At 46.6% G+C, this 7,969-nt stretch overlaps 1 pseudogene; it reads right to left on the bottom strand.

Annotated features, from left to right (window-relative positions):
- Positions 1-6,292: 6,292 nt before the first annotated feature.
- On the bottom strand, positions 6,293-7,423 carry LOC134413881 (cytochrome b-like; annotated as a pseudogene).
- Positions 7,424-7,969: the final 546 nt, after the last annotated feature.

The raw sequence follows: 7,969 nt of genomic DNA, 5'->3' as shown, positions 1-7,969 counted from the left end.
GTTGGTGCCCCCCAGCCCACCCTTAGAGGTTTCTGCCACGCAAACAGGGACAGCTGGGAGGGACTTGTCCCAGCCCCATCTGCTGCCTGGCATGCTCAAGCAGACGGGAACTGTGCCAGGGTTACTGCCAGGCTGTGTGGCAGAGAGGGAACTGCAGGGCCCAGTGCCACTGGGCTGGCCCTGCTGGGAAGGAAGGAGCCATCCAGCACACGAGGGGCAGGGCATGGAAAGGTAGACACTGCTTTCTGTCCCTGTGGCAATCAGCACAGTGCCTGTCTTTCAAAGAGAGGGACCAATGAGAGGCTTTGGAGTTTCCTGAAAAGAAGAAACTCCAAGGACAGAAAGCACCATTTCTAGAGCACTGGCAGGGCTAAAATCTCAGCAAGATGAAGACACCTGTATAAATGGATGAGTGGGATTCTGGGCCAGGTTTGCCTTTGATGGCAAAGTCTGCACATAAAGATGGAGGTGTAGACAGTCCCATTGTTCCTCTTCCTGCATCCTTCTAGGAGCAGGAGGAATCCTGTGAAGCACTGAGCTTGGAAAGTCATGGTTCATTGTTTTTTGTTGATCTGGTTTTTTTCCCTTTGGGCAGCATCCATTTGTAAGATTTGCGGAGCCTGCGTCCAGCCTGGTGCCACTGATTGTTTCAGTGAAGAAGAGGAAGGAGACAAGAATGTGATAATCACATCAGGACAATTTATTCCTCAATCAGTTTAGAGTAGGATTGTAGGTTAGGATTAGGATTAGGATTAGGATTAGGATTAGGATTAGGATTAGGATTAGGATTAGGATTAGGATTAGGATTAGGATTAGATTAAGGATAAGGATAAGGATAAGGATAAGGATAAGGATAAGGATAAGGATAAGGATAAGGATAAGGATAAGGATAAGGATAAGGATAAGGATAAGGATAAGGATAAGGATTAAGATTAGGATGAGGATAATGATAAGGATAAGGATTAAGGTAAGGGTTAGGGTTAGAGTAGGATTGTCTAATAGGACTGCAGAGTAGGATTGAAAATCAATAAAGTTTCTGAAACCACAACTCACCTTGAAGATTCCCTTCCTTCTCACTCTGCGAATAAACTCGAGAATTCCTTCTGAATTGTCTGTTGTTTCTTAAAGGTGGAAAGAGAAACAGTGTCTTTGGCATAGTGTGAAAGTGGGGAAGGATGTTCTTCATTCATCCTCTCCAGACCACACTGCCTTTGGAATATGGCCCACTGGTCTGTTTTTGACCATCTTTGGTACTTCTATTTTAGGCAGAAAGGGCAATGGCATTTAAAGGCAAAAGCACAGGAAGAATGGGGCAGCCCAAACATCTTATACAGATGCAGGCCTTCACCTGTGACTGGAGAGCATTGGGGCTCCCTAAATGCAATAATCTCTTTGGCTGGAGGAGAGCCTTGCTCAAGTGAGAAAGCAGAAAGATCAGAGAGGGTGCTCGGGAAGGTTTCCTGTGGCGCAGAGCTGTCAGCGCCTGTGAGGTGAGAGCGGGCCCGGCCTTGCCCAGGCTGGAGCCCCAGCAGAGCCCCGGCAGAGGCCGGAGCAGCCTGAGCCCCGGCAGAGGCAGGCTGGAAGGAGGCCCTTGGAGCTGCAAGAGGCAGCAGCCGGGCCCTGGGTGCCTCTTGCTGGGAGCGGGCGAATCCTCCACTCTCAGAGCCCAGGTGGCAGCTGGCTGCTGCCGAGGGGAAGCGCAGCCGTGCTGGGCACAGCCCAGCCTGGAGGCCATGGCCGTCTGGAATGTGCCCAGGAGCAGAGAAAGGCCAAGGGCAGCTGCGGGCCGCTGGGCTGCCTGAGGATTCCTCCTCTTCTGCCGGCTGCCCTGCAACTCCTGGCAAAGGCCAGCAGTGTGTGCAGCACTCTGGGCACCGGGGCAGGGAGCCGGGCTGCTCGGCAGGCTGGAGCACAGGGCAGCTCCTTCAGGCCCAGCACTTGTGCCAGGGGAAGCGAGGCCAGCGTGAGGCAAGGACAGCTTGGCAGGGCCCATCTGCAGGAGCCAGCGCCTCATGCAGCTCTGGGCGGAAGCGCCTGCAATCCTGCAGTTCTGCACTGAGCCAGAGCAAAGGTGTGAGATGCAGAGTGTTTGGCAGAAATATTCAGGCCCACCAGGCCAGCCTGCTTTGTGCTCTCTGGCACACAGCAAGCGCTGTGCAATGCAGCTCTGAGCTGCTGGGAGAGAGGCACATCAGGGATGTGCCTGAGGCATGTGCTTGAGGAGTAAACTGATTTGGAAGGGGGCAGAAGGGTTTCAGCAGGCAATTTGCGTTTTCTTCATTAATTTCTGAAAGAAAGTCATAATGTGTTGCACACAGGTAGGGTTATTAGAAAAGAAAGGCCTTATAAAATCAGGCCTACCTATTGTTATGTTTGCCCAATTATCCCGTCATAAAAGAAACCCCAAACAATATTAAAAGTAGTAGCAATTTTAATTGAGTATTTAAAATATAAAAATATAAAATTGGATAGAATAGAGTTTGATTAAAATAAGGGATAATTTGTTTCTAATAATAGCGCATAAGCAACAGATAACTGCGGGGTATGGAGTGCAGGCTTCTGGGACCCTTGCCACATCACATACAAGCTTGCCAAGTGAATTTTCGTCCTTATATACCATGTGTCAATGCTGTCTCCTCCCATTTTCGATTCTTCACACTTCTACCTCTGCCCTCATCATCACCTTTACCATCCATATGCCACCACTTGGTTGGTGGTCGCACAAGTCTTTGGGGGTCATCTGATGAAGATTTTGTAGTCGTCCTCTGTGTCCTTTATTTAACCTTTGGGTTACACCAAGCCAATACAATGTAAGCCAAAACTAACATAATTACTACATCTGAGTATTGTGGAGAGTTTTGTCAAAGAGTGGCTTGAGGAGAGAGGACACAGCCGAATTAATTTGGTAAAGATGTCCTAACTAGGGCAGAGGCCTTCTTGCAAGCAGGTGTCTGTTGGGAATTTAGCTGACTAGAGAATGGAAAAGTACAAGACCGTGGCTAATTCCAAATCTTGCACCTGCAAGATAACGTGTCCTTGGGCCTAGCTGAGTATGATAAAGAAATGGACAACGAGACGTGAGAAGTAGACAACGTAGGCCCAAAGGAATGAGGAAGAGCTGATGGTATAGTTTAACCAATAGATTGATTGGCTTACAGAATATTCATAAGCTTATTATTTGCTGTATAAGTGTTTGATGCTTTCTTCAATAAACTGGACCTGTGATGAACCATCTGTTGTCCTGGTCTCCTTCCTTCGACAGAGTATCAAGGCAATAAATCCCTTATAATTAGCATTTTCCTGGGACACAACCAGAGAGTTCCTTCTTTGTTAATTTTTAGCAACCATTATCTCTTGCTTTCCTCCTGGTCCTGAACATCTGCTGGGGGGGGGGGGCATGGTGCCCCTCCTCTCCCTTTTTCTTCAGCATTACTAATTTTACCTGTTTTAATATTTACAAATATTAATTACTGTATCAATATTGATTCTTGTTTCAATTGTTATCAGCACGAATCATACCTATTTACCACACTGTGGTAAACTCCCAGCTGGCCTGTTCCATCTTCTACGTGCAGCCAGCTAACTTCCCATGGGAATAGTCATGAGTGCAGTTAGCACAAGCTATTGTGCTAAGAAAACTGTTTGCATCTGTAATAAACAAGAAACCTGTCCCATGAGCATCCACGAAAGAAAAATGTAATCACCTGAGTAACAGTGAGTCTTAAAAAGAGAGAGTCTTAACATGTACACACTAATACACCTTCTAAGCAATAAATTGTGTGGCAAGGAAACTACCAGCCAGTTGGAGTTGAACACAAGTCTGTGAAAACAGTATAAAAATGAGTTATGTGAATAAAGAATTGGCTTTTCCTGCATGAAGAAACTGAGTCCCGGCTGCTTTATTGACACAGCAATGTGGCTTCACTCAGCAAGAGCACCTGCAGGGTGTGTTGATGAAACACTGGTGTTTGATTCTCAGAATAGGAAGGAGAGGCATTTAGTCTAACAAACAGGGCATAGTCTTTTGAATTCCTTTAGCTTTAACAGGAGTGCTGAACCATGTATTCCCCCACTGCAGTGCTTACTGTGTGCAAGTGGCAATCTTGGCCTTGAGAATAAGGAGAGTGGTCCTGCTAAGAAGGTAGCTGGAATGCATTCAAAAGGAAGAAAGTGTTTTAGGAGGCTCTTGACCACCAAAGGAGAGTTTGAGGAATGGGAATATTTGCCAAATGACTGTGTCAGGAACTGGAGTCGTGTCCCAGGCCCTGCCATATTTGATCCAATTTTGAGCAGGTTGACAAGACAATGAAGAAAAGTGTCTTGTTTAGCAGGTGGGACCATGACCCTTGAAAGAGAAACAATGGATTGGTCAATGGGTGAGCAGTCAAGCTTTGAAAGGAGAACAATGCACAATGCAGCCCTTGGTGGCAGGGAGTCATGGAGTCATCCTGAGCCATCATGGCCTCATCTCACATGCCAGGCATGTGTGAGCTGCTGCTCTAACTCCTGCTGTAAAATTCCACTCCTAAGCAGGAGATACAAGGCCTAGTTCTGGGCTGAAGGGTTGAGAAGGACGAGATGCACAGCGTTTTGATTCAGGGGATGTCCTGGAAGTGCACTGCCTACCTGCCCCTGCTGCCGAGCACCGCGCTCCAACTCCTTCTCCTGTTCAGTGGATTTTTGGGAATCCAGAGGTCAGTATGTATTATATGCTACTGCAACTAATAGAATGAATTTGCTTTGCAAGCCCAGTTTTGTCCTGGGTTATTTTGTGCATGGGTCACCTGAACCTGTGACAATGACCAGCAGGGAGCTACAGGACACTCCTACTCTGATGTTAATAAATTCTGAGAAGTGATTGAAATATGTCAAAAAATTGGAGGTAATGTTTAGCCTGTAAGTTTCAGCAAAGTATTGAATATGTCTTAGTTCCATGGATACAAACTACTAGGTGAGATTGCTGGGTGTGCAGGGCTTAGGGAAGTGATTCCCTGTGCACCCAGCACTGAAATCAAGTAATGCCTCCTTTCTAACCCTGAGCTGGCAGCAGGGATCAGGCCTTGCTTGGTCACTTTCATTTTGACAACTTCTGTTAGCGGCTAAGAAAGGTCCAAATGCAACCTCCTCCAGCTGTTTTCCTCTGGTTGATCTTTTTAGGCACCAAAGCTGTGTGCCATGGGTGGCCTGGGTGCGTGCAGAGCAATGCAGGCCCCACAAAGCCCTTGGTATCCCCATGAGTTGCCAGTTTGACTGCTTCCAAAGGGGAAGAAAGGCAGAGATGTACATCCACGGGAGTCCTGGCCATGTCCAATAAAGGTGCAAATATGTGGGGAGATTTGTTAGCAATGATTTCAGCTGTTATGCCAACCCAGTGCCTTCTCTCCTGCTTCTGTGCATTATAGGTGAGTAATGTAATAGTTGGCTCTCACAATTAAGAGATAGATATTTTGTGGATAGATATTATGTTCAAATGTAAAGTGCTGTTATTGTAATATGTCCTCCCATAGTCCTCTTTCTTATCCCCCTTGTAATAGTCTTGGTAGTCAGGGCATTTGGGGAGGGCTGGCTTGTGACCAGCAGGCGGGGTGTAACAACAATTGACCTCCAATCAAGATGCAAGAAAGTAATCTCCACCACTGGATGGCAGAGAAAAATTGACTGACAAAACATTGGGAGGGGCTAAGGGTAAAGAAAGCAGAGTATCCCTTTTGTAGATGAGCATGTGGCTGCTAATCATGGAGACTTCCCAGTGCTGCAATCTTTCCTTATACAGTCTTTTCTTAAGGTTTAATAAACCTTTAAAAACTTAAAGGTTGCCACCTTCTCGTAGTGACATCAGAAGGTTGCCTTGGTGCACAGAAGCCCTGAGTGTCAGAGCCCACTCCTATCTGCCTGACTGGGGTGTCCGGGGCACCTACACTGGAGCGCAGATACTTGCATGTATATACCTAGCTGCCCCTGTGGCTACAGACACCCCCTTTTTAGCTGAACGCCTTGACAGGAGCTTTACCAAACCAGTGGCATCCTAATGCTCTTTCTGTTTCAAAATCAGAAACTCAGTCACTAAGAAAGAGCAGGTAGACATACAAAAGCCAGGTAAGGATACACCCTAACCTAAGTAGAGAGGAAACATCTACTTACTTGTGAAATGTGTCATAAAATAGGCACCATAAGTAATGCCATAGGCAGCGAAAAGCAAAGGAGCAATTCACTCAATCATTTTAACACTGCCCTGCAAGTTTGCAGGCTGTGCTCACACAGTGGAAAAAGCAAGGCTCCTGTGAGTGTGCAACAGCCCACTGACAATTGCCTCAATCAGAGGGAATGGAATTAGAATGATTGTGAAGTATGTGAATGAGGCTAGTTGGCCAATGATGATGAAGGGGTGTCCTACTGGCTGGCTGCCTACTCAGGTTAGGATGAGGACATTGGCGACTAGGGTTCAGAACAGGATTTGTGATAGGGGGCGGAAGGGTATTGATTGTAGTTTTGATGTATGTAGTAGTGGGGTGAGGAATACGACGAGGATTGGGGTGGCTAGAGCTAGTACGCCTCCTAGTTTGTTTGGGATGGATCAGAGGATAGCATAAGCAAATAGGAAATATCACTCGGGTTTGATGTGAGGAGGGGTGACTAGTGGGTTGGCTGGGGTGAAGTTTTCTGGGTCACCTAGGAGGTTGAGGGAGAATAGGTCTAGTGAGACGAGTAGGGAGAGCATTAGTACGAATCCTAGCATGTCTTTGATGGTGTAGTATGAGTGGAAGGGGATCTTGTCACAGTCTGTGGGAATGCCTAGCAGGTTGTTTGAGGCTGTTTCGTGGAGAAAGGTGAGATGGATGAGAGTAAGGCCTATGATGACGAAGGGAAGGAGGAAGTGGAGAGCGAAGAATCGGGTCAGTGTGGGGTTGTCGACAGAGAACCCTCCTCAGGCTCATTTGACTAGTGTTTGTCCAATGTAAGGGATGGCTGACAATAGGTTTGTGATTACAGTAGCTCTTCAGAATGATATTTGGCCTCATGGTAGGATGTATCCTACGAAGGCGGTTGCTATGAGGGTTAGGAGGAGGATGACTCCAATGTTTCAAGTTTCTTTGTTTAGGTATGAGCCGTAGTAGAGTCCTCGGCTGATGTGCGGGTAGATGCAGATGAAGAAGAAGGAGGCTCCGTTTGCATGGAGGTTGTGGATGAGTCAGCCGAATTGTACGTCTCGGCATATGTGAGCGACAGAGGAGAAGGCTAGATGGGTATCTGCTGTGTAGTGCATAGCTAGCAGAAGACCTGTGACGATTTGAGTAATTAAGCAAACGCCTACTAGAGACCCGAAGTTTCATCATGTTGAGATGTTTGATGGCGCTGGGAGGTCGATTAGGGCGTTGTTGATGATTTTGAGGATTTGGTGGTTTTTACGAAGGTTGAGGGCCATTAGTTTTTTTTGTATGTGGCTACAAGGATGATGAGAATGGATAAGGTGAATGATCCTAAGTAAGCTTTGATTAGGCCTGAGTGGAGGGTGGTGGCAGTTTTGGTTGCTGTAAGTTGTAGGCTGGCCAGCCCCTCTGGACCTACTATTTTGTATCAGGAGAGGTCAATTAGGCGGGATGCGATGTTCTGTCCTCCTTTGAGGAAGTTGGTTATACTTAGGCAGTGGGATAGGGGGTTAAAGTATCCTAGGGATGTTGAGAAGTTTGAGAAGGGGGCTTGTTTGGTCAGGATGAGAAAGCTTTAGCTTGGACAACAGGAGCAGGAGCCTCGTGAGGGGCCTTCAGCATCTCCTCAGTGCATCCAAATATTTGAGCCACTTTTGGAAATGACTTTTCCCCCTTTTTTTTTCTTGGTTTTTTTTTGGTTTGTTTTTTTTTTTTTTTTTTTTTTTTTTTTGTTTGCTTGGAGGAAGAGGCTGTTCATTTTCTTCTTCTCCCAGCTAAAGTTCTTTTCATCATTATTTTCTGCCCTTTTATAGCACTGGGAA

This window comes from Melospiza melodia, unplaced genomic scaffold (assembly GCF_035770615.1).
Source record: "Melospiza melodia melodia isolate bMelMel2 unplaced genomic scaffold, bMelMel2.pri scaffold_55, whole genome shotgun sequence".
Lineage (NCBI taxonomy): Eukaryota > Metazoa > Chordata > Aves > Passeriformes > Passerellidae > Melospiza > Melospiza melodia.
Note: the sequence above shows the minus strand (reverse complement) of the source record. Positions and strands in the feature narration are given on the sequence as shown.